A 6,795-nucleotide genomic window follows, 5' to 3' on the forward strand; every position below is an offset into this window, starting at 1 on the left:
AACAATCAGGTTTGAATTAATAACAACTTAGTTTCAATAGTATAAAAAACTACTCCTTTACAGTTCCATGCTTTCTTTATGTTGTTATTGTTACATCTTATATCTTTACTCTTTGTATGCCCAGTAATATAGATTTATAATTATTGTATTAGATACTTACCTTTTAAATCATACAGAGGAAAAAATAGGAGTTTCAAATGAAAAAATAGGACTTTCAAAGAAAAACAATGCAATACTATTGGCTTTTATATTTACCTATGTAGCTACCTTTATCCTTGAATAAATTCCATAGTTTATGGTGTATAATTTCTTTTATATTGATATATTGCTGAGTTCTATTTCTTAACATTTCAAGGATTTTTCCATCTATGTTCATGAGGAATATTGGTCTGTAGCTTTCTTTCTTCCTTTCCTTTCCTTCCTTCCTTCCTCCCTCCCTCCCTTCCTTCCCTCTTTATTTACTGCTATAACTTTCCCTCTCAGCACTGCTTTAGCTATTTTCTGCAAATTTTGATATGTTGTCTTTTCATTTTTACTCATTTCTATATTTTTTTTCTTTCTTTTTGTCCCATGGATTGTTTAGAATTATGTTGTTTACTTTCCAAGTATTTGTTGCTTTTCCTATTATCTTTATGTTATTAATTTCTAGTTTGATTCCTTTGTGGTCAGAGAACACACTTTGTATGATTTCTTCTCTTTTTCTCTGGCTGTTTTCAAGGATTTTTCTTTCTCTAGTTTTCATTAGTTTAATTATGATGTATCTTGGCATAGATTACTTTGGGTTTGTCCTGTTTGGAGTTCACTTCTTGAATCAGTAAGTTTATGTTCCTTGCTAAATTTAGGAAGGTTTGAGCCATTATTTTTTAAAGTAATTTTCCAGCCTTGATCTCCTTCTCCTCTGCTTCTGGGACTCTGAAGCAAATGTAAGACCTTTTGTTATAGTCCCACATGCCCCTGAGGCTCTTTTTTTCAGTCTTTTTTCTCTTTGTTGTTCAGATGGTAATTTTTATTGTGCTATTTCCTAGTTCACTGAATCATTCCTCTATCCACTACATTCTGCTGTTGAGCCAATCCAATGGAGCTTTTTATTTCAGTTACTGTATTTTTCGATTCCAAAATATCCATTTGGTTCTTCTTTATATCTTCTATTTATCTGCTGAGATTTTCTGTTTCTTGGCTGAGGCTTTCCTTTTTAAAATTATTTGATTCAACAAAACTACAATGAGGTATCACCTCACACTGGTCAGAATGGCCATCATCAAAAAATCTACAAACAATAAATGCTGGAGAGGGTGTGCGGAAAAGGGAACCCTCATACACTGTTGGTGGAAATGTAAATTGATACAGCCACTATGGAAAACAGTACGGAGTTTCCTTAAAAAACTAAAAATAGAGCTACCATATGACCCAACAATCCCACTACTGGGCATATACCCAGAGAAAACCATAATTCAAAAAGACACATGCACCCCAATGTTCATAGCAGCACTATTTACAATAGCCAGGTCATGGAAGCAACCTAAATGCCCATCAACAGAGGAATGGATGAAGAAGATGTGGTACGTATATATGATGAAATATTACTCAGCCATAAAAAGGAATGAAATTGGGTCATTTGTAGAGACGTGGATGGACCTAGAGAGTGTCATACAGAGTGAAGTAAGTCAGAAAGAGAAAAGCAAATATCGTATAATAACGCATATATGTGGAATCTAGATAAATGGTATAGACGATCTTATTTGCAAAGCAGAAATAGAGACGGAGACTGGGATTGACACATATACATTATTGATACCATGTATAAAATAGACAACTGATGGGAACATACTGTATAGCACAGGAAACTCTACCTAATGCACTGTGGCAACCTAAATGAGAGGGAAGTCCAAAAGGGAGGGGATATCTGTATGTGTATGGCTGATTCATTTTGTTGTGCAGTGGAGGCTAACACAACATTGTAAAGCAATTATACTCCAATAAAAATTAATAAAATAAAATTGTTTGATTTGAGAGTGTTCATAATTATGTTTTGGAGTGATTCTATAACAGCTGCTTTAAAATCTTTGTCAAAGAATCCTAACATCTCTATCTTCTCAGTGTTGGCATCTATTGATTGTCTTTTTTCACTCAGTTTGACATATTCCTGGTTCTTGTCATGATGAGCGATTTTCAACTGAAACCTGGACATTTTCCTATTATGTTCTGAGTCTCTGGATCTTATTTAAACCTTCTGTTTAAGTTGACTTTATTTGACACCATTCCAGTGGGGGAAGGAGAGAATGCCACCTCATCAGTGGATATAGAAATCCAAGTTTCCCACTTGGCCTCTGTTGACATAATGTTAGGCATGGTTTCATTACTCTCCACTAGGCCTCCTCTGACACCACCCCAGTAGAGAATGTGAGGGATACCTTGCTACTGCTTGTGGGCACGGAAGTCCAGGTCCTCCAGATGGTCTCTCTGATACCACAGTGGAAGGAGGGCTCATTACTGCCTGGTGGGAATGAAAGTCTGAGCTCTCTACTTTGACCTATTCTGTAGGGGATGTTCATTACAGCTTTGCAAGGTGAAAGTCTGTACTCCCTACTTGGCCTTTGCTAGTGGGAATGGGGACGAAGTCATGGTTTTTTCAGTGGTGTTTGACTGGAGTAGAACAATTATTTTATGAATGTTTTCTATCTTGTTAAGCTGTTCCTTTCCTATTCCTTTGTCTAGAGAGAGCAAGCTTTTGTTGGGCTTTTTTTTTTTTTTCTATATGCATTGGTGTTTCTGGGTTGCTGGCTTCTTCAGCTTCAAGTCTGAGAAATATGAGATAAAAAGAAAACTCAGGGAATTCACCAGTGTATCGCTCTTCAGGTCCTGAGGTGCCTAACCAGTCTGCATTCTTTTTTCAGACTTTTAGAATATTGCATGCTTGTTTTATATACAATGCCCAGGGTATTTAACAGTACTTAGTGGGATTAATGGGAAAAAGATATGTCTACTCCATCCTTCTGGACCTGATTTGTGTTTACATTGCCCTAGACTCTTTCAGTCCTCCAGTGTGACAGCCACTGTTATTTCACACAAGGACCACGGGACTGAAGAAGTACTAGATCATAATCAAGAATATCCTTGATTGTAAACCAAGGAAGGAACGAAACACAGCTTGATCTATCTGCATCTGTGTGTCTTTATACACAGAACCAATCCAAGAGTAGTCACTCTCATCATCACTGCCCTCAAATTGATCAAGCTCTGTGGGGATGGGACACAGAATGAATTTTTTTAGAAGGAACAGGGAAGAATCAAGATGGATACAAAGACAGGAAAAGAGCAGTGACATTTAGGTGGTAATGCCAAAGGTAGCCCCCTTCAATAAGGAGAATTTACTTTTTCTCAATCTTTTTACAGAGTACAGCACAGACAAGTCCCCTGATAGGCGCTGTCCCTTCCACTCAGATTGCTGCTCCTAAGACTAATTATAAGCTATTCTGGAACTTACACTGGTCCAGGGCGTAGTCCAGAGCAAGCAGATACAGAAAGATTGTGAGCATAGGCCTATGGTAAATCCAGCACTAATCCAAGGAGGTTTCATTGGTCCAGGAGCTGTCTGAGTTGTCAGGGATGGGCATACCATAGAAGATTACACTTAAGCTAAATCTTTAAAGATGAATGGGAGTTTTCTGGATAAAAGGGTGAAAGGAGGCAGGTCCTAACTGGCTGCATGAGAATCCTCTGAGAACCTTGCTTTCTTAGTCTGCTTGGGTTGCCATAACAAAATACCGCAGACTGGGTGGTTTAAATAACAGAACTTTGTTTTTTCACAATTCTGGAGGCTGGTAGCCCAAGATCAACATGATAGGTTTCTGATGAGAACTGTCTTCCTGGCTTGTAAATGGGTGCCTTCTTGCTGTGGGCTCACATGACCTTTCCTTAGTGCATGCATGCCGAAAGAGATATCTCTTTCTTCCTCTTCTTATAAAGCCACCAATCCTATTGGATTAGAATCACTCTCTTATGATTTTATGACTTCTATTAACCTCAATTTCCTTCTAAAAGCTCTATCTCCAAATACAGTCACATTAGGGGTTAGGGTATTATTGTATGAATGTTGAGGGGACACAACTTAGTCCATAGCACTTGCTAAAAATGAGAATTGTGAAGCCAGCTGGACCCCCCTCCCCCAGAGATTCTGCTTTGATAGTCTATGTTTAGACCCCATAAATCTGTGTTTTGAACAAAAACACCATGTTATTTTAATGGAAAGCTAGGATTAGGAAGAGAGTGGAAGATGTCAACAAAATAAAGGAATAGAGGATACTACAGAGGGATGGCATGAACTTTAGAGATATTGAAAATTAATAGGGTGTTTTGGTCACTGATTCCAAAGTGTGTGTGGGGGGAAGGGTTCTCCCACACCACCAAGCAATTCTTGGACACCAGCAGGATGCCCTACAATTCAACTCAATTCTGACCTATCTACCCAGAGACAGCATCAGATCCCATAGGTTAAGGGTTCAGTCTTGCAAGACTGTCCCCATCCCCCTCTTCAGATGCCAACAGCAAGTCCAGGTTGTCACCTGTGCTTTTTTTTTTTAAACTTTTAATTTTATATTGGAGTCTAGTTGATTAACAATGTTGTGATAATTTCAGGTGTACAGCAACATGATTCAGTTATACATATACATGTATCTATTCTTTTTCAAATTCTTCTCCCATTTAGGTTGTTACATAATATTGAGCAGAGTTCCCTGTGCTATACAGTAGGTCCTTGTTGGTTATCCATTGTAAATATAGCAGCGTGTACATGTCAGTCCCAAACTCCCTAACTATCCCTTCACCCCAGTCACCTGTACTTTTGACCAACCAGCTCTAGATCAGAGGTCTCAACGACCTCCTCCTTAGGTTCAATGAATTTGCTAAAGCAGCTCACAGAACTCAGAGAAACATTTTACTTACTGGATCACCAGTTTATTATAAAAGGATATAGCTCAGGAATATCCAGATAAAAGAGATGCATAGTGCAAGGTATGGGGAAAGAGCACAGAGTTTCTGTGCTCTTTCCAAGTGCACCACTTCCTCAAATCTCTACATGCTCACCAACCCAGAAGCTCTCCGAACTGCATCATTTTGGACTTTTATGGAGGCTTTATTATATAGTCATGATTGATTTAACCATTGGCCACTGATGACTGATTTAATCTCCAGCCCCTCTCCCCTCCCTAGAGGTCAGGGGAGTGGGGCTGAAAGTCCCAACCCTCTAATCCCTTTCTCCTGGCAACCAGCCCCATCCTTAGGTGGGGTCTAAAAGTCACCCCATTAACATAATAAAAGACACCTTTATCATTTTCCTCACTTAGGAGCTCTGTGCCAGAAGCAGGGATGAAGACCAAATATATATTTCTTATTATCAACCAAAAGTAGCACTATATAGTTGAGAAGTCAAAACTGATATGTGAGATAATGGGTGTCTGTTACAAGAATTCCATTAAGTGTTAGCTTGGCTGATACAAGCACTGGTGGTGGCAGGAGGAAGGGAGGATTCAGTGAATCAACACAAGGAGGTGATAATGAGTGTAATATTATTCCTGGGGACCGGGGCCTGTTTGCCTGAACAGAAGATCTTTACATAGGAGCAGGGAGAGACAGTCAGTGGATTCGGGTGGAGCCAGATATAGAGTAGACTAGGAAAATCAGAGAGAAGTATTTGTACTTGAGGTGGTAAGTTGATGGGTCACCACTTGTTGAAGGGACCACATGAAAGAAAAGCCAAGATGCAGCCATGTTGGGTTTTTGCCCTCACTCCTCTAATAAGCTGGTTGGCAGCTGCGACTCTCCAGGCATGGTGGGTGAACTATGGTGAAGTAGAGAGACATCTCTATGTGAGGGTCCATACCTAGAGAAGTAGTGGGGATAGGAGTCTGAAACAAGACTGATGACAACCTAAGAGCTCCAGGATTAAGGACTCAGATTTAGAAAAATAATCTTTCTAGAGGAAAAGGGTAGTGATGCAAAGATACAAGAAATAGTAAGATGAGGTCTATTTTATATATAATGATCCACCCAAAACCAGAAACTTTGGGGAAGCTATTGATGTCTGATTTCATATCTCATGTTCCCCAAAATGCTTAGCACACAGCCTCATGCACTGATGATGTTCGACAAATTTGAGCATAAATAAAAAGATTTGTTTTTATTTAGCTTGCTGGTTTGTACAGTCTTAAAGCTCCTAGAGTAGGATGACTGAATAAAATAAGTCCATCATGAAAATGGTTATTGAGCATCTACTATGTGCAAAACACTGCTATTGAGCTAGTCAGAAACAAATCTTTGTTCAGGGGTGATGCAAGACCTTAACCAAAATAGCTGTTAGATGTCTAATACTGTGTACCTCTAGGATAGGCTACATAACTTCATCTTCCTAGAAAGATTAATAACACCTATGATTTCAACTTTCTTGGACAAATACAATCAAGAGCGGCAGTATTGCATAATGGTTAAGAGCACAGACTCTTGGGTCAGGCTGCCTGTGTTTAAACCTTTGCTATGTCAATTACTTATAGTTTGACTTTGGTCAAGTTACTTACCTTCTCTATGCCTACTTTTACTCAATTATAAAATATGATAATACATAGTATCTACCACCCAGGATGTTGTAATTCACAAATTAAATGTTTCACTAGTTCCAGGCACACTGTATGCTTCTGTTAAAAAGTTACCATTATTATTGTTACTTAGCCCTTCTGAAACAATTGGTTATTTATTGATATTGCTTATTTATACGTTAGTTGCACTTAGTCCCTGAGCAACAGT

The sequence above is a fragment of the Balaenoptera ricei genome, chromosome X, assembly GCF_028023285.1.
Source record: "Balaenoptera ricei isolate mBalRic1 chromosome X, mBalRic1.hap2, whole genome shotgun sequence".
NCBI classification, from domain to species: domain Eukaryota; kingdom Metazoa; phylum Chordata; class Mammalia; order Artiodactyla; family Balaenopteridae; genus Balaenoptera; species Balaenoptera ricei.